Source organism: Parus major, chromosome 3, assembly GCF_001522545.3.
Source record: "Parus major isolate Abel chromosome 3, Parus_major1.1, whole genome shotgun sequence".
Lineage (NCBI taxonomy): Eukaryota > Metazoa > Chordata > Aves > Passeriformes > Paridae > Parus > Parus major.
The window spans coordinates 69,532,428-69,553,408 of NC_031770.1; positions in this window are offsets into that span (position 1 = coordinate 69,532,428).

A 20,981-nucleotide genomic window follows, 5' to 3' on the forward strand; every position below is an offset into this window, starting at 1 on the left:
GGAATCAGGAAGAATTTCCTCTGAAATCAGATTATCTGGTAGCTGTTCAGATACAAAGACAGTCTGAGGCATGTTAGTAGAATGAAAAAGAACTTCATTGAATCATAAAATATGATACAGAATATAGATTTGATGGAGTCTTTGCTCAAACATGGCAGCTTCTGTGGTTTAACGCTTAAGTATGAGGAAGTTTTTGAACAATGAGGAAGAAAAGTCCTTTGGCAGGGCTGTGCAAGTAATGCAAAGGAGAGATGGCATCATTATTCTGAGACACAACAATGACATTTGCTGTCACATATCTGCTATCTACATTTTAAAAATATATTTTCTAAAACTTGCTGGAATTTTGTGACTTTTTATGTTTCCAAGAGTATCTTAAGCTTAATTTTTTAAGGCTGTTGTCACTACTCTGATTTTTTTGTCTTTCCTTTTTCAGGAAACTAACATAAAATTACATGCAACACAGCAATTTTTTCACATTGGAATTAGCCTCCATTCTAAAATTCTCAGGCTTCTGTAAGGTGTGGCCTTTTGCAAAGTGCCATCAGTAAATGAGCAACCTGAAGCATAACTGGGATGACAGACGGGATGTTTTCTTCCCTGCTAATTTGTGTTTTACTGACATTAAAATATCAAATGAACATACATCTATTTTCAGAACACAAATTCCACAGTAATTTAGCCCTGTTCATCTGGCACTGATCTGAGGCCTCTGACACAGTTTTACTGTAAGCAAAAACATGTTGCCAGCATGGTGGATGAACAGGATGAGAGGTAAAGCGACCACACGTACTCCTGTGACCTGACTGAGACATCAGCTTTTATCCCAAAATGTGTGGTTCATTCCACCGGGGATTTGGTGGATTTTGCTAGGCAGCTAATGGGGGTCTGTGACTTTAATTAGTATTTCAATGTGTTTACATTTAGCAGGTCTGTTCTTACTCAGCAGTGCAGGCTGACATTGTTCAACTTCTGCTTCCTTCTTTTTTCTCTCGCTCCAGTCTGATATGAAGTGTTATTCAGAGCAGAGGCAGCCTGTGCTGAGAGCTTGCAAAACTCCTGGTTGGCATTAACCATTTTTTCAGCAGGTTTTGCACTATTTTCTGTAACAGCAGTATTTAAAGCCCAGGTCTTCAAAAGTAATTTGGTGCCTGACTTGAATTCCTGTTCAGATCAGTGTCCTTGAGGGCTGTAGTTTGATGGCCTTGTGTGTAAAATCAGTGTGTAACGCTGAAAGCTCTTATGGACCTCATGGGATCTCTGCTTATTTTTCTCTTCTGTTTTGTGTGCCTGCTTGTTTTGCTTCCTATACTCAGGACCTCTGATTGCTGTCTCAGGAGTGTCTGTAACTACCAAGGTGGTGTCTTTCATCTCTGCTGCAGCTGGACAGGAGGTGTTTAACAAGGTCAGAACTGCCTGTCCCCGCAGTCTGCCCGCACTCTGTCCCAGGCTTTCACACGTGGGGATCAGCACCCTTCCAGAGCAGCCACACTCCCTTGGTGCTTCAACCCAGGGACAGCCGAGGGCCCCAGACAAGCCCCAGTTTTGGGCTTGAGCCACTCATTGCGGTGAAGACCAGAATGATGCGTTTATATTGATCACTGACAAGAAGGAAGGAGGGGATGAGTGAGAGGCTGATGAACTGACAATATGGGAAATTTCATCCTTTTCCAGATGGAACCTTCATTTGATTTCCAGTGGCACTGAAATACTGTAATTAATCTTACTTATCAGCTGAGTATAGCTAATTAGAGTTAATATATATGTGATGTATCCATACTAATATATTTTTATATAGCTAGTATGGCAAATTATAGCTAATAGTTTATAGCTTAGTGCCTTTTAAGATGGTTCCAGCCCTGAAGAGATTTCAGTCTTGCTGGGTTCATTCCATCTGGGGAAGGGAGGAATAAAATGGGGTTCAAGTGCTGTCCTGCACATGACAGAGTGGGGCATCAGGGAGAGGGCAGGGGTTGGGTTAGCAGGTAGTGGATTTGCTGGGGAAAAGGACACTGCGAAAAATAAAGAAACTTCTGAAAAATGCTTAAGGCAAGCCCTTCAAAAGAAATCTTACAAGCTCCAAATAAGAAGTGCTGTGTCCAGTTTTGGACACTGCAATTAGCAGGTATCAACTGGTAAAATTCAGAGTAGAGCAATGCAAATCACAACAGCTGTAGATGGAAAAGAAGTAGACAGAATAGAGCGTATTTAGCTACAAAAAACATATTGGGACCTGTAGGTAGATGACAGTAGCTGAGATATAGGGACAGAGCCTGTCCTTCCTGTGTGCTGTGGAAACAACAAGTCCCATTCAAAAGCATCGACTGAGGGATGGCTGAGGATGTTTCTGAAAGGTTAGATAAAACACCATTTCAGAATAATTCAGATCTAGCTGATCATATCTTTGGGCAAGAGGAAGTCTGGAGGGCCTCTGACAGCCCTTCTTTCCCATCTGGTTCCAGGATAATAGTGTTGATGCAAGGATTTGGGGCATCTGCAGAAGCAATGTGGCCTCGTTATGTAGGACCAGCAGAGTTGTTACAAGGACAAGGGTAAATAAGGAAAGGCAGACAGCTTGAGTGGATAAAAGATAATTTTAATGAAGCTGCATGGTGAGGATAAGGAATTGCTATCAAATCACTATTTCACTGTTTTTGAAGTTAACTTGATTGCCCCTTACTGGGCACGAACACCTAAGCCAAGGGAATCCTGGTATCTGAAAGACACTTTCTGAGCGAGCAGAGTCTTTAGAAAGGCTCGCTCTCTCTCACGTGGGACAAGTGTATGTTGTTTCCAATCTCTTAATTGAGGCTTTTAGAGGATGCTTTTCTTTTCCTTAACCCTTTTTTTTTTTTTTTTTTTCCTTTCATGGGATGAGCGGGAATTTAATTCTGTTTATGGCTTTGACCACCCTGTTAAAATCTGTTGGCATGGGTCAGCGGGTTCCAACACTTGAATTAAGGAAATGTGAAGATGTACAGGCATCACGTGGTCATGTAGGCTTAAAGTCAGTTAGACAGGCTAGAAATTATGTGAGCTTTAAATAATAAAAAAGCTATCAGCCCTTTGATGGCATGAGTGAGACAGTAAGGAAGTTCAAAGAAGTTGTTTCTTAATGCTTTATTCCTTGAAATACGCTTCTGTATGTATCACCACTTAAATCGAGTGGTGATAAGGCATTTGTCAAATAGCTCAAATTTACTCTGCTTGAAATTGGAAGAGGAGTTACTGAAATTTTAGTAAGTGCACAGGAAACCTGGAGCTCATAATATACTATGAAAGGTTTGTTTGTTTTGTCTAATTTACATCTTTCAACCTTTCATTTTCTGTAGAAGGAGGTAGAATATGAATTGCTTTTTTTAATGCAGCAAAGATTCTCTAAAGGTTACTATAGTCTCTGTAGTCCATTCAGCACATTCAGAATGTAAATTAGTTCCACATCAGAGTCTTTTTGTGAGGCTTTTCATTACAGGGGGACATGTAAAGCACTCGAAATTCTTTTTTAATTTCAGATAAAGGTGGATCAAAAAGTGGATAGATCTCTTTATTTGTATTTTTAAGAGTCTTTTTAATACTTTTTCCTATCAAACATGAAAAGGAAAATAGTTGCATTTCTAGGCATTTGGGGACCCCTTTGAAGCACTGAGCAAAGGAATGCTTAATACTTTGAAACTATGTATTATTGAAACTATCAATTACTTTAACATTTTTCAAAGGCAAAACAGGTTCCTCACCAGACCAGCTCTGTGTCTTGTTTTTCCTGTTCTGAGAGATTGCCTATCTGTATTGTAATGAGAAGATGGTCAGACTAGCCTAATGTTTAGCACTTCTTACTTTTCATCTTCAAAATGATTTGTGAACATCAAGCAGGCATATCAACTTGAGTTTCTCTAGAAAATACTTGTGTTGAATACAAAGCAACATGACTTTTTGTAAAGTCTTGTGGCAATCATTACATACTAGTGGTAATTTTAAAACCTTCCGAAATTTAAATAGGACAAAATCAGTTCAGTTTGAGGTTTTTTTTTTCTTTTCAAACTAAAATAATACCTGTTGGATTTCTATAGTGATATATAACATTGCTCAAGATTTTGTGTTATTGAGGCTTGGCTTTGTATTTTTGACTCAGATTTTTGCTGAAGTCAAAGGTTGCAGCACTGAATTCAGTTTGAAGCAATTGCTTTGTTATTTGCAATGTGTAGGGGTTGATTAAAGCTTTTGTGACTTCTCCCATTCATCTTGTTCTTGCTTACATTTTACTAACACTTTTAGAATGCACCAACAGAGATGAAAATCTGCCCAGAATATGTGCTGGGTCCTGACAAGAAAGGCAGGGAGGATACCATAAAAACCTGGTATCATTAAGGTCTATTGTGAGAAAACTCTGTTTGGGATGTTGGCTCTTATTTGCTAAAAAGCTCTGATTTATCAGGAAATATGTAAAGACTGTAGTGCAAGAAAAGGTGATGGAGAGAAGAAATGGACCAGTTAATTATTCAGGTCTGATATCTGGTACTGCTGGATGCTTATTTAATAAGTCTTGACTCACAATGTGTGCAATGGCTAAAAAAATGAAAATCTCTGCATCTCAAAGGAAGAAACAATTTGGAAAACTCCTGGAAGATTTCTAAGGAGGAGTGACACCACTGCACATATTTATATTGTTGAACATTCAGCTTATGTATGTAAGGAAAAATGTGATGACATAAAGAGAAATATAAATGGGATATAAAATCCTCTGATTATATGTTATTTGGTTTATGTGACCTTTCTTATTTTATTTTTATATTCCTTTGGAAACAACCTCCTTTTATTTTTTCACCCATTTTCTTAGCTACTTTTTGTTTTAAATGTCAATGATTTCTTTTTTCCCCTGGTGATAATCTATGGCTGATCTTTATTCAAGTGGTTCTCTACTCAACAGAGTGGCAACTCTATTCAATTATGGCTACATAATCCTCCTCCCACCAAGTCTTAAACTGTGCATATAATTTTATGGCCTAGAAACTGATATAATATTTTAAAGACTTCTTTGCCTTCCTCTTTTCTTCATCCCCTGGAGAAAGTGGAAAAGCTCTTACTTTTTTGATAATTGTGAAGAATTCATCCCTTTTAAAGATTTCTGTAAAAATTCTATTATCTTCCTCTGTTTTAAAATCATAAATGGATAATGTAGGTGTTGAAATACTCTGAAGATCTTGGATCATTACAGTAGCTCTGTAATTACATTTATAATTAATGATTTTCATTAGTAAATTATTTGAGTTTACTCCTTTCATCCTAAAGACTTATGGTGCTATATTGTAAAACATTAATTACGGCTTAAGACATCCCTGGAAGACAAATGAGTCCTCAGGCTTGTCTAAATGTGTGACAGAGGAGCTGTAAGTGAAGGCTGCTCACAAGACAGAGCTGTGGGCCAGGTCAGAAGACAGAATAATTCTAATGTGGCCTGACTTCTTCTTCCCACTGTATGTTCCAACCATATGAATTTTTTTTTTTTTCTTTTTGGTGCAATTTTGAAAGAGCTTTATCTACATCTCTCTGTGTCACAAGCATTGCTCAGGGGAGAATGAGACAGCTGGAGAACAAGAAAAGTGGGGATTTCTCTGGCCAGACCCTGCCCAGCTGCTGCTGGGGTCACAGGGGCTGTGCTTAGCGTGGGACAGTGCTCTGGGGCTGCTTTTGCTCCACTCCTCAGGAACAGCTGCTCGAAGCTGAGACAGCTCTACTTGAACATGCACCTGAATTTCCTTCTGAGTTTAAGCCCATGATTATCTCTGCTTTGGCAGCACTCTCTGACACCCTTGAGTAGAGAAACATGCACTGTGGTTTTATATCAAATACCTCTAACCTGTGCCTAGAAAAGAGAGACAGAGATTAAGTCACCAGAACTGACTGACAGCTATCTCGAATGTGCAATTTTTTCTTTTAATAACAGAGTGCAAAGATGTTCACAAGATGTTGTTTGGTGCTTTTTACCCACCTTGGCACTAGAACATTGAATAGTTTCCAATTAATCACTGTTTTGCTGGAGCTAGAGCAAAAATCAACATCTACTCTTCTGCAGAAGTCAAATGCCTGAGCTGTTTGTCATGAGTGGCTTCTGCTAATGGCATGATATTTTATCTTACAAATAACCAGAAGTTTGCATTGATCCATGGGAGAATTAGGGAAGGCCAAGTTACCTATTAGATACTGCACCTCACTAATGCACAGATTAAGCTGCTGTCCATAGTATTTCCCTGCAGTGCAAAGACTTTTTCTGGCCTTTTTTGGGGGAGAGAGGGTGGGAGGAGAGTGATGGTGAGTGATACCCTGGATGACACCAAGAAGTCAGGCACTGATACCTGAAACAAGAATATAAAATTCTTCTTTTGTTGCAGTTGCTTTTTGCACCTTCTAAATTGGAGCCTTGGTTTCTTAGTTTTTTTTTTGTTGTTGTTGTTGTTTGGCTTTTTGTTTTGTTTTGTTTTTGTTTTTTTTAATTTATCATGTTAGAGCATGCCTCTGATGCTGAAGCTTAAGCAAAGGAGGTATCACAACCTTTAAGCTCCTTTCCTCACAGAAATCCCACTTAGCATCTGTTGGAGGAGGATAAATTCTATGGTTGCTGATGCAGTCCCTCCTCTTCAGGTGGGGTATGATTATCCACCTGCTGTTTCCTGTGGAATGCAAGGTCCTTTGGTCAGGTGAGATAACAGCAGCATTTCTCAGGGGCTTGGAAGTGATGTTCTACAGGAATGGGACAAGCTTTTGCTGAACCTAGCAATTTCTTTCACCTTCCAGATTTGCCAGTTGTGCAGCCCATTCTGTTACTAGTCCAGGTGGCACTAGCAGCACTACACATGGATTGTAACCCTGCTGCCTCTTGCACAAGCAGCAAGGAAGATGCCCCTGCTGCAAAGGCCTTACACCTGAAGACTCCACCATTTGCTGCTGCTGCTTTGGGACAGATCCCTGCCTTTTTGCACCTCATTGTTCATTTTCACTCTCCAGTTTTAATCTCAATCCCTCACATTTGACAGATTATTCTGTCAGAATTACCAAATGGATATTCTTTATTTTCCATTATATTTGTGAATAGGAATTATCCCTTTGCTTTGAAAACTGTGACTTGTCCAAGTACCCTTCTTATCTTTGGGCAGCATGAAAAATGTCAGAAACTTTCAGCACCCTCTCAGTTGCTGCCTTCTTGTATTACACTGCTGGAAGTGAGCCCTTCAACCAGTGACATCCATCCATTTCTTTCTTTTAATGAAAACAGTTTGAGGATGCTAAAAATGATGGAGCCTTTATCTGACAGCTTTTCTCAGGCATGTGCTGAGCATCATTCACCATAATCCCTTTTGGTTGTGTGCAGATACATAAATACGCTATCTGAGCTGTAGGGGGATGCAGAAATGATTCTTCTGCACTGGCACAGCTCCAGGCGTGGGGCTGGAACACTTGCAAGTGTGAGAGCCATTCCTGCAGCTTGGTCTGAGTCTGCCCAGCAGGCTCAGAGGCCTCTCTGGCCCAGTGCAGTGGTGCTTGAGCTCCATGACTGACTCCATTCTGCCAGCAATGACTTTCTCCTGTAATCTGGCTTCACCCTTCTGGGCTGAAATAATCCATCTTGTCATTCATTCCCATTAGAGAGTCATTTGGATACAAGCAAAGCAGAAAGCTATTGATGAGTAAGTTCAGGAGACTTGGAATGAAACATTTTTTTTTTATCCTGACAGTAATTTCATGACCAGTATGAACTGGCTGCAATGTAATGAGGAATTGGGAGAGTAATACAAGAGTCCTCCTGGTAGAAGAATAACAGGTTAACTGTTCAAAATGAAAAAAAAAAATTGTGGCATCAAGCTGTACTCTGTCCTGATTTCAAATGCAAATGACACTCAAGAAATGTGAAAGACCAAAAGGTAGATAGAAAATGGAAATTTTTTTGTTCCTGAGAGGGCACGCCATGCAAAGGCAACATTTTCTGAATCTTATTCACACTTTTGACTTTATTGTTCAGAATAGTCTCTAATTCTTGTGATTGATGAAACAGACACCTAAAGTGGTAGGAATCATCATGCAACAGAAGGACTGTGGGATATTCTTAGTCTGAAAAGTTTCAATCCAATAAGGGACTAAATTGTGTGAAGTAGATTGATGGTAAGAAAAACTGAATCCTGACAGTAAATGTCAGGGAAGATATATTAATGTACAGTAATGGAGTAGGAAATAGCCTTTTTCTATCTTCTATTGCAACTTCAGTAATTACTTTCAAAAAATGTTACTAAGTGTCTTTTAAAAAGACATGAACCAAGCTACCCTGCTCCTTATATAAAAACTTGAAGTAAACTAAAGACTAATTGGACAAATGTAGAAAGAAAAACTGATACAAGAGGTTCCTGGACACTTTGTAGACATGAAGCTTACTTTAATACAGTGATTTCTTTCTTCTTTTGGCTTTTTTAGGAGAACTGGGCAAAATGTTCAGTGATTTTGGGCATAATTTTAGTGCTTTTTTCCCTTCCTTTTTGTTTTTTTTTAATCAAGAAAAAGGATGAGAACTTGCAGCATATTCCCAGTCAGTCTTTTTTGAATGACCAAAGCATCCTTGACAGGAGCATCCTTACCTGAGCCCCTCCCCTTGAAGTGTTAGAGGAGAAATGATTGAAGAATAGTTATTCCATCCCATGGACAGTTCTTGAGGTTTCTGAAGTCTTTCTGTATCTTTTGTAGGAACAAAATACAAAGCAGCCCCTTTCAAGTGCCTCTGTGAAAGAGAGACGCGTTGACATGCCTAGTTTGAGATCAAAGTCCTCAGGTATCCAGTTGGAAGGTTTCATTTTGGTCACAAGCAAAGCGCTCTTGAAACGTTCATGTTCTTCTGAGATATTTCATCTTTGATGTAGTGGGATATTTGGCTAAATACCACTTTGAAAATGTTGAGAGTAGGTCTGTGGTTTTGGTGCCAATGTGCTGGGATGAGAGGAACTTAAGTGGGGAGAGCTGACAGATGAAGAACTACCAGGAAAGACCTGGAAAAGGAACATGAACATACAATAAGGTGTTAGCTCTGTGCAGGATCTAGCCTCCTTAAATTGAGACTTAGGAGCCCAAAGCCTAAGGCTCAGAATGTCTGATTCTTGCACTGCAAGGTATCTCTATTCTGTGGCTGAAAATTTCCCGGGTGCTTGGTGAACTTGCCAGTGTCCCGCTGAGGGGTCTAAAGCACAGGGGATTTTTTCATGTCAGTGTGTAAAATGAACACTGAAGTCAGGTATTTATTACAGCCCTTTATTACAAATCTGTTTCTATATTCTTCAGCCTCCAGCATCAGTGGTTGTAAGATGAGGCTTTTTGTATGCTGCTGCCTTGCAAACATGCTGATGTGTCTTCATAATTGCAGCTGACGTGATATGCAGTGCAAGTGAGACCTCATCCTGCTGCAAGTGCAGGGTGTGGAAAGCAGGGACGGCTTTAAAAGGTACCTGTATCTGTGTAGATTACATTATTTTTGTGTTATACTAATATATGGACTTGAGAGAGTACAGTCTTGTGGAAATGGAGGCATGAATCAAATTAATTATGGAATCATAGAGTAGTTTGTGCTGGAAGGGACCTTAAGGATCATCTACTAGATCAGGTTACTCACAGCCCTATCCAGCCTGGTCTCGAATACCTCCTGGGACAGGGAGTCTACAAACTCTCTGGGCAACCTGTTCCAGTGCCTCACTACCACCCTCACAGCCAAGAATTTTCTTAATACCTTTTCTACACCTGCCCTCTTTCAGTTTCAGGCCATTCCCCCTTATCCTACCATACATGTCCTTATGAAAAATCCTTCTCCAACCTTCTTTCAAGTCCCTTTTAGGTACTGTCTCTCCTCCAGACTCAGCAACCCCTGCTCTATCAGCCTGTCTTCACAGGAGTTAAGTGCTGGACAGGAAAATTTTCTTATTCTGAACTAGTGCAATTACAATAGCTGTTCAGTATTATGGAAAAGGAAAAAAAAAGAGGGTCAAAGCTGGTAAGGTTTGGAAATTCATGGTTTTGTTCCAGGTATGATAATCTATATAGCAAAGCATCTCTCTGTGAATCACATTTTCAGGCACTGATGATAACAGAAAATCAGGAATCCAGAAATAAGTTTATTGAAGATTTTGCACCACACACACACAAATGGAGCATCTGGATGTCAATGTCACTGTCTATGGTGCATCCTTCCCCATAGAGAATAAGAAAATTTAATTTTCATCACATGAACAGTCAGATATAAAAGCTCCATTGCTCTTGAAAGTTCACATATAGAAAACTAGGAAATAAAAAAAAAAACACAATTGCTTTTCAAAAGAATTACACATAGAAATGGAATTTGTGGGTCCTGTACATTCTCACAAGATCTTTCAGTTTTGTCCAGGAGTTTGTCTTAGACAGATGGCTTGGTGCCAAAGTTAGTGGCAAGTATTTATGGCACTCAGTTAACTTGGTTCCAGCTCTGCCCTGTGTTACATCTTTGGCTGGGTGGTTGGTTCTGCACCCTGCTCCTCATCTGTGGAAGCAGTGTCATGTGTCCTTTCCCTCCAAGTGTGTAAGTTCCTCTGCTCTGGTGATGTCTTTTATGATGAGTACAGAGGATGCAAATCTTGTTTAGTGCCTCTGAGCTTCCACAGTATGCAATTACCAATGTTAATGTCTCCAAATTGAGGAAGTGATTGGATCTAGCAGACTGCTTTGTTGTTTGTTTGTTGTGTAATTATCAGCATTCATTACAAACAGGTATGTCTAATTTTTCCAGCTCTCAGCAAGCTGACTACAATGATGGTATTATGGGTTGGGTTAAACTGACTGGAACTGGTGAGTGAAATGGCTGCCCTTCTGTTATGAATAAGTGCAACAATCACAAGCTAGGCAGATTAAAAAAAAAAAAAAAAAAAAGAAAGAAAAAAGGACTTGTTCAGTATGTGAGCTCTGGATTTGAGCTGCTCACAGAGGAGTTGAAAGCATGGAGCTTTGGTGGGATTTCCCAGGGTATTGTTTAACCATGTGCACACAGAGCTCTGCAGTGAGCAAACAGCAGGTGAGAGAGAGAGAGAGACAGAGCAGTAAAATTGGAAATATGGTCTAAGAGAATATATGCAAGAGAGAAGGCATTTGAGCAGCGTCATTAGAAACCAAAAGCAAGGAACAAAGAATCACCTGCTGTGTGCAGAGACACAGGGCTCTGGCCAGCCCACAGGAATACATGGGGTTGTATCAAAGAGCCTGTCCTTGGCTGAAGTGCTCCAGCAGTTATATTTCATCAGAAAAAAATATTCTTGCTCCAGCACACTGCTGTGTATCCTCTCTGTGGTGAAGATGGGAGGCTGAAGCTACACTGATGCTGTGCCTGACAAACTCCATGCAATTTTATAATCAGTCAGGAGCAAAACCTAGACAGGAAACCTTTTGTGAAAAATGAAATCCCTTCATACCTAGACATATCTAGGGGTGATACTGTTTGGCAGGGAAAAATATCATTATTCAAGAGAATACCTTGCCATCTCTCCTGTGTTTTCCCTGCTTTAGTGCAGGTGCTACAGCTTGCCAAGGACACACGACGCTCTCACAAGAACCGTGTTCTCAGGGGTAATCACCTGGATCCAGAGCAGCCCAGACCCCTTGGACAGGGCCAGTTTGGAGCCAAATCCCAGCGGCTGTGTGGTGGGACGCGGTGGGAGGCCGCGGGGAGGCAGGGAGGGCAATGAGCCGTGTCTCTGGTGCGGGTGTGTGTGGGAGCGGGAGGGACTGGGTGCATTGCTCGGAGGACCGAGGGCTCGGAGGACCGAGGGCTCGGAGGACCGAGGGCTCGGAGGACCGAGGGCTCGGAGGACCGAGGGCTCGGAGGACCGAGNGGAGGACCGAGGGCTCGGAGGACCGAGGGCTCGGAGGACCGAGGGCTCGGAGGACCGAGGGCTCGGAGGACCGAGGGCTCGGAGGACCGAGGGCTGCTGCTCGGTGCGGGCACAGTGGCTCCTTTGTTCCCCGCGCTGGGGAGGAGCGGCTCGGAGCGGGGGATGCCGTGCGCAGGGAGGGCTGCCAGGTGCAGGACAGGGCCCTCAGTGCGGGACAGAGAGAAAAACGTCAGCTCTTTAGAAGCAAATTCACCGAGAAAATGTGCAAAAAGAGGCGCTGGCACCGTTTGGAAAAGCAAGGCCATGTTTCGCTTGATCTCAATAGCAGGAGAAAGCAGAAGGTGTTTATTCTTCATTCATACTCTGAGGGTGGCTTGGCTGGGGGGAGGTAAAGCAGGCTCTGTGAGAGTTTATATAGGTTACTGTGCCAAGAAAATTATGAGGTGTGGCAGGAGGGCCGTTCGGAGAGGTGTATGGGTCCTGACCTTAATAAAGGCAGATGTTACTTGTGTGCCATGACAGGCAATTCCTACATGCCCTTAATTTTGCAGCTCAGGGTACAATAAAGCTCAGATGGCTGCAGTATTGTCTTGGACTGCACAGCAAGGCAATTTTTGTTGCACAGTTATTCGGCAGAAATGGGTTAAAGCACACTCCATGCATAGTAGACACCAGTCCTGACATTTGCACCCACCAAAGAAATAACCTCTTGTTCACACACTTCTTAAGTTTGATACAGGAAAACAACGCCACAAGTATAGATTGTTCATGCAGGTCAAGGTCTGAACTGCAGGAAATAACACTGGATTTTGAAATTGCCACTGGTGATACAGAGCAGCCATCCAAAACCACAAATGAGAATGGATTTCAAAGTTTTCCTGGCTGCAAACAGAATAAATAAATAGTGGACAGTGTGAGGAAGTGTTTGGTGTTTGACTTACTTTGGCCCTACTAATGTTTGCTTGATTGCTGCAGGCAGTTCAAAAACTGTATTTAAGCACAGGGCAGATTGACAGGGAGAAGAAAGCCTCAGTTCATCCTATATAAATGTTACCAAGGTTGTATCAAGGACGCTGAGACTGTTTGACTGTTAGAAAATATGCAAAGGGGTATTTCCCCTGTGAGTTTTATCCCTCCCTTTATTTGTTTCTACATGCCGTTAGTGCCATGGCTGTATCAGGGTGTTACAAATTCCTCCCCGCTTAACCACAGCCTGTGTTTCTAAGGCTGGTGCTCTGGGGCCAGTTTCTGATCTCTGGTGTGATGAAGGAAATTCGAGAAGGATTTACTGTACACCACCCAGGGTTTACTCCTGCACAGGCAGAAGGAAGAGTGGGAGGCAGATGGGCAGAGGCTGCCAAAGAAAGAGTTCAGGGGGAGCAACAGTTAAAAAAAAAAAGCAACAAAACAAAGAGTAGGAATAAAACATACAGCAATACTACTGTTTATGCATAGTGTTTTGTTTAAGTCTCTTGATGATGTTTCGCGGTTGCTTCCTCCTGTTCTTATTTTTAAGTCTATTATCATAAGAGCAGGTCATGTAAGGTTTTCAGGTCTCTCTGATACAGGCGCCGCTTATAAAGTTGACTGAATATTCTGCCCTGTGCTTCTGTACATTTTGCTTCTCTGCACACACTTTGCTCTGAGAATAGTAGTTAAAATTCCAGTGGGCTGCCCTCCCATTAAAATACCTTTAATGTCTTATTGGGATACCTCCTACTTGAAATGGTTTAACACATAAAGGTGCTTTGCTCATTTGAGAAAAAAAAAATAAAAAAAATAAAGCTATACTGTTGATGCAGAGGCAAGATTGTTTGGGTGGCTCTCCTGTCGATTGCTCTTTATGCAAATGGAGCCTTGGGAACGGGCAGATTAACGTGTTTCAGGGCAGGAGGGAGATGCAAATGTTGCATCTACTTGCCTGGGAGTGCTCTGCTGCAAGAAGGGAATCAGGCTCTCCTGCACATTGCTGACTGCTCTCTTTCTGTCTGAAAGTTCAGTGAGTGTCCTGGAAAATAACTACTCATTTAAAGCAAGGAAAGTCCAGTGTGCCTGTTTCTGAGCACTCTGCTTTCTTTAGGAAGGGTTGAACCACTGCCTGGCTGAGGATGAAGAGTGGAAGAAAAGTAAAACTGGAAAAGGTGATGTAAACTAGAAAAAAACAAAGAGAGCAGGTGAAATCTGAATGTAAAAAATAAAAAATAAAATATTGTAAACCCATGCAGGTTAATTCTCTTGAATTACTAGCACAGGGTTTTCTATGACTGAAAACATGGATAGATGCTGGTTGAAAAGGGCATTTTCTAAGCCAGTCAAAGGAAAAAGAAATCTGCACTTTGAGAAAGGGAGAAGAAACTAAACCATCTAAGCTGAGAGCAGAGAGAAGCAGAATTCAGCTCGGAAGATTTTGATTAAAGTTTTTTTTCTGAGAATCAGCCTTGTCTGGGTTTTCTCAGCCCTTATTTTAACACACTTGGTTGCTGTCCACCGAAATATTTTCTCTAAGTGTTCCTGTTGTTTTCTTTGTCTTGTTTTTTGTTTGTCTGTTTTGGTTTGATTTATTTTATTATTATTATTTATCAAAACTTATTTATCAATAGGCTTTGATAAATAATAAATGCAAAAAACCACTTTGTGCATTCAAACTGCTGTGTAGATGTAATTTTGCTGCCAGTGTGCAACTTCTGCCACAATTGTGGTGGGGCATTTGGCTTCCTGCCCTGAGTCTGGTCTCCTCCAGCCCCTTGCCAGGACTTCAGACACAGAGCTGGGATTTTTTTGTGGGGCAATGGGACATGTTTGTCCTCACCAGTGTCCTCCTCAAAAAGCAGCAGAACATGCTTCATTAATTGCTGAACCTTTGATTCCCCCTTTGATTCTCAGAGGGAATCAAAGACCCTGGAACCCACCTGAAATCTCTGAAAGAACTGGAAGATTTTTGGGGGTGAAATAGAGTTATCTCCAGCTCTGCTCCCTGCAGGACTCTCAGCAAAGGCCTGATTCAGCAGCAGAATTCACTCTCCAGTAGTGTCTGTTTGTGCTCCTTGGAGATGCCTGCAAGGGGTTGACTGAGCAGACTCCTGCTTTTCATGCCAGCATTTCAGTACGACAAAAGAGGGAATGGCACCTGGGGGGGTCCGAGTATAATCCCAGCACATGGGTGTGTGTAGAAAGCCTTGTTGTAGCTACCAGTAACCATGGCACAGATTTTCTCTTTGCCACCCTTACACAGCATTTCCTTTGTCACTGAATTAGTTTCCAAACAACTCGCTGTTATCGCGGTTGTCAGTGCACCCACGGAGTGCAGCAGAAAATTACGGGAGGCTTAAAGAAAGTCTGAGACACCACAGGTATTGCAAGGAGCTAATGGGACTTTCTTCATTCCTTCAAAGAAAATCTTTTTACAGCCCCATTGAAATGGCTAAGCCCTTTTTCTCAGCTTCTCTGCAAGGAGCAAGATGTTGACAACATCCCTTCAGAGTGTATTATCCCAAACGATGCCAGTAAACCAGGCCTCTGCCACTGCTATTTTGACATGTCTGTGTAATAAGTATCATTCCAGCTATATAATTGAAATATTATTGCTGCTTCACTCAGTTAACAGCTGGCTGCAAAACTGAAGTAAACTTTGAAGCCCTGTGCTGTGGTACAGACCTACTATGCCTTTCTAATTTAATCAAAATATCTGGAAAACTGTAAGCATCCAAAGAACAAAATGTCATTTGCTATTGTGCAACAACTCTTACTGGAATCTCCTGGACTACTACTAAAAGAGAGCAGATATTCAGCTTTTCCATTTGTCCTCCCTCTCATCTGTCCAGAGGAGGACAGTCCATTTACTCCACTGATTGAATTAAGGACTGAAAATTCAATTTGAGAAGAAGAGAGGAGCTGAAGATTTATTTTGATACGCAAAAGTCTGGGGGCTTACATTTTGGTTTTGGTTTTGTTTGGTTTTTGTTTTTTTTTTTTTCCATATGGATGAGGAGGCTACTCTGAGGGTGGCTACTTGGAGCTAGATCAGTCAGAATATGTAGTGTCCATCATCCAGGCTGGAGAACTGATAAGGTGGACAGGGAATGTGAAGGCTTGAATGTTGCAAAAGGGGGTGAAAGTAATTGTGCCTAGAATGAACAGGCCATCATTCCTAAGCATAAAGAGGTTTCTACATTTTCTCCAAAGCACTACCCAGAAAAATAAATGGAAAAAGTAAGAGGGAAGGGAATACTTGGTGCCCATTTTCTACTTGAATTAAATTTTCATTTGCAAAAAATGGGAGAGGAGAAAAAAATTATGAAAGTATGACATAGTGTGTTAGATGCATCAGAAATAATGAGTGGTCAGATCTGAGCTATTGAGGAATGTTAAAGGCAAATGTTGTTAGCAAAGCACCAAGGAAAGTGTCTATAACCCATATTTTTGTGGCCTTGCTGAACAGTACTGCACAGGCTATTCAATACAACCTAATTTTCTCATTAGGGGAGTCTCAGGTGAAAGTATGGGAACAACCGGGAAGTAAAATGATAATATCCTTCCTTCCTTCCCAGCCTCCAGATTTCAAAGAGATCCATTTTTTTTTCATAATTAAGAGCTGAAGACACCAAACCATATCTGTTAGCTCGTTGTAATCATATAAGACTAAAAATGATTCTAAGCCAGCTGTAAAGAGGAAGAAGAGATGCAGGTGCCTGACACAGATGGACACACCAGTCAGTCTGCTGTGTTGGTGGCATGGCTCAGGATTTCTCTGTTAGGAATTTACAAGCAAACTTGGCTGTCAATTTAAAACTAAACTGAATGAAGTTGCTGCATGTGAAAATGCCCAAAAAAGCATATTCTGAAAGGTGGGAATAAAAAACTACCATTAAAATTTTGAAGAATAATTTGCTTGGGATTTGTTGTCGTAGTTGTAGCTGATTTGTTTGGTTGGTTTTATGCTAGTATTAAATAAGAAAGCATGAGCAACAATTTATTTTTATTCTACTCCTTAAAAGTCTGTTTGCCCTGGCAATGTTCTATTTACCTGAAAGCCCAGCCTGAGGAAGACTCTGCACAGAAGATGGTTACAAAAAGGACTCCAAAGGTGGCAGTATCCTTTAGGCAGCAGGGAGAAAAGGTAATGCTGACACCTTTTTTGCACCAGGCTCATATATCAGTGATCAGGGAAGCCTGGGACAGTGTTTCTTATTAGGTTTCTGTAATATGATGCACACTCAGATAAGTAAGCCACTCTTTTTTCCCTTTTTTTTTTTTTTTTTTTTTTTTTTTTTGTGCCTACAGCTCTTCTGAGAAAAGGAGAGGGAAATCTAGGAGAGTCTGGTGGGATTTCTGTCCTTTTTTAGGGCCAGGGGCTAGGAATATCAGACTCTAATGGGAGCCAGTGACCAGGAGCAGTCAGAGGTACTTGTGTAAGCAGATGTCTCTGCCAAGATCTACTTACTGATAGAATTCAGCCTTCTGCATGCCTTGGAAACAAGGATTAGAGGATTAGGGACATGATGCTGGAGGCAAGTGTGGAGTTCAGATGGAGATGTGTAGATTTTCTGAAGGAAAGGGAAGAGCAGCTCCATGGGCTGCTCAAAATTTGCCCCCCCCAAAAGCCACCTAGAGCATGAACTGTTTAATGAGGAGGGTGACCATCTAAAAAAGAAGAACTTACCATTTAATGGTCTTGAAATTTCAAGACCAAGATTGATCTTGAAACGCAGACAATCACTAAAACAGACAAAAAAAGGAGTTGGTGATGGAGGAGGGAAGACAGGATGCTGTTGAAGACGTAATTCCCATCCAAGATCCAAAGTTATGCTGAATTTGTGAAGAGAAAATATCACTGACAAATTACATGAATGCTCAGCAATCTCAGTGACAAAGGACAGCTTGACTGAGAAAAAGGGAGATTTCTGTGGCGTTATAGGGAGCTGCAGCCCCCAACATAAAAGCCAGAGGAGTAGTAAAATCTGAGATGGTCTTTGAACTAGAGGGTTCAGAGGAGGACCATGAAGATGATCAGGAGGCTCTGATCTGAAGACAGCCTGAGAGACATGGGGTTCTTCATCCTGGAGAAGAAAAGGCTCCTGTTAGCTCTTGCAGCAGCCTTCCAGCACTTAAAGGGGGCCTAAAAGAAATCTGAGGATAGAACTGTTCAGGTTGAAGTTGGACAGGGTTTTGAGCAACGTGGTCTAATGGAAGAGGGCCCGGTGCATGGCAGCAGGGTTGCAATTAGATTATATTTATGGTCCATTCTAACTCAAACCATTCTATGAAGATGAAATTTTAGAGGTGAAAACATAAGCAAAAATCTTAGCCAATGGAACACGAGAATTTTCACAGCCTTCTTCTTCACCTGGGCCGCTTCAATGGCTCAGATGTTCATGGCTGACCCAAAAGAGGAAAGAATTTTCCCTACTGAAACAGGGAAGAGTGAGTGTGTGTATTTATTTCTGTACGTAAGAATTTTCATGCATAGAAACTCTTCTTGGGTGAGAATTTTGGTGCCTCAATAATGGGATCATATCCTGGAGACAATGAAAGAGGCAGCATGGTTTGATAAAGCTTGTGATGTGGTGTGGTGTGTGTGCAGGTTTCAGGTGTGGGCGCTGGGCGGGTGAGAGGATCCCTGCTGACCAGGAGATGTTGTAACAATAAAGAGCTGGTAGAATTCCAGAGCTCTGTATTTTGTGACGTGCTGAGCATCATTCTTGTGCTATATACACAGCAGTGCTCTCTGTTGTCCTCCTTCCTGGAACACTCTACCACGGGAAATCAGCAAGCACTATGGCTTTTAGTTCTGTAGATTAAAAGTTCATCTGTTATTGCAGTTTAGGGTTCACTTTCATTTTGGGTCTTCTCTGAACACTGTTCCACAGATTAAAACTGTGGGCTCTTATTCTTTTGTAAGAGGAGTAACTCTCCTCTCCTTTGACACACTCCTGCTGCCTTAGGGGGTTCTGTTGGTGCTGCCCAAAAATGCTATTGCTGCCCAGAGATGTGCTTGAATACATCTAGAAGATTTTCTCACTCATAAGTAACAGGTTTGTTAGGGTAACTTCTTCCTTATGCCACTAAAACACAAGCTTGAAGTATTCAGTCCTAACAACACTGATGTCAAATTTGTGTTCAATTACATGTGAGTCTCCGCTGACTCTTCTTCATTTCCACCTGTTCTTCTGCTATCCCAGGGAACACGAGAATGAGAAAGAAGTGGGGTAACTTGGGTAAGGCAAAACCAAGGGTAATGCAAAACCTTTGTACATTTACTTGGCTTCTGCCAACTGTGTCCCTGTTCCTCAGATCTAGCTCTGCCTCCCTGCATTATGTTAAAAAAGGGTTAAAAACTGCCTCTGTTCTGGAGTCACTGTTTAGGGCATCCCAGGAATGCTGGATCTCATTTATATTTGTACCACACCTGGCCTCAATTCGGTCATGGTCTGGTTAAAGCTGTAGATGGTACACGATAGACGCAGCTGCTGGGGCGTGATACCCACACAGCGTGTTCCTGTCCTTGGAGACAGCGTGGAAATGAAGGAAGCTATCCCTTCCCATAGTGCACCATCATGTTTCCCTGATGTCAAATATTTCCATTTGGAAAACGCCACCTTGCAATTGAAATGAGACCTTAATTTAGAAAAATACTGGTTTGCAAGTTACCCGTGGGCAACCACTGGGCAAAAGTAGCTGTGAAAGTGGTACCACTTTCTATTTGACTGCAGATCCTGTGTATGTGCTGGAGCTCTGCTCCCAGGAGGCCCCACACCCACCACCCTTGATTATTTTGGGATGTGGTGAGGGAAGACTGAAGGCTGGTGAGAGCTCACTGGGCACACAGGGACTCTCTCCTCCCTCCAGCTGGTGCCTGGCATTGCATTCCCACAACAAAATTTTTAATTAGAAACCTTTTGCCTCAGGAGTCAGTACATCATGTAGAGCTAAACTTCCTGGCCTCAGTGAAGTTTCACTTTCTTCCCTAATTATTTCTTATTTTCTTTCTTCAAGCAGGTGCTAGAAACACTCCCTTCTCATGTGTCCAAATTGTGCCTCATCAGCATGGGTGAGTGAGCTGCCTGTAAGGCACTGCCCAGTGCTCTGCTGCCTTTTACAGCAGTAGCTGGACTGGTGAAACTTGTGGGAGTGTAGGGCAGGCTTTCTGTACCTGCCATTGTACGACACAGAACATTCTTCTTAGATTAAACATTTACTGGAGAAAAGTTGTTCTAGTGTTGCAGGAACCAATACGCCTGCTTCACTTAGCAAAGTGCAGTCTGGAGAGGCCCTGCCAAATGCCATTCCTTGTCAGGAACCAGGAGACACACAAGCGTGGTGAAGCCCTTGGATATCTGCACACGAGCACACCTTCTCCACAGCTCTTCCACAGGGATTTGATCTGGTTTTTGCTGTTGGCTCTACTGCAGTGGCAAAGTGCAGGGATTCCTCTGGCATGAAGATCTAATTAGGCAGAAATGTAGAAAAATCATGAACAAAACCTTTTTTGTTATCTGACATTCCAAAGTGTGCTGTACAATTAAGAGATATTTAGAAAGTCCAAAATGAAAGGATGAAGGATGGAAATGATGAAGGGTGGAGATCACTGTCACATTTGCCATCTGTATTTCAGGCCACACCACATGGGATAAAATCTAGGAAAAAATTCTGGACTTTGAATATTTAATTTCTTTGCTTTAGCTAGGAAATTTTCAGGTACCAGCTTTTCACATATGCAAAAGCAATGATACACACTGATATTTGAACCTTATGCTACTTGTTGCTTTTTTTAAAACCCAGTGCTCATGAGGACTAACTGCAACTCATATTGGACTATTAACTCATAAATAAGTGGAGTTGCACATTTGAGTATTACCAGGCATTGCTATTCACACAAAAACTGCAGCTGATTGGGAGCTCTCCTTTCCCAAACAACAAAACTACTTTGTATAATAAAGCAGGAAAATTTTCTTTTTTTTCTTTTGTTAAAACTCCAAAAGAGGAAATTAGAGACTTTGACATCACCTCATTTATAGACATACAGAGGTTTCTGGCAGTTTAGTAACTGATGTAATGTTTATTCTTTCAATAAACTATTTTTAAATTGGCTGTTAGGCCATAGTT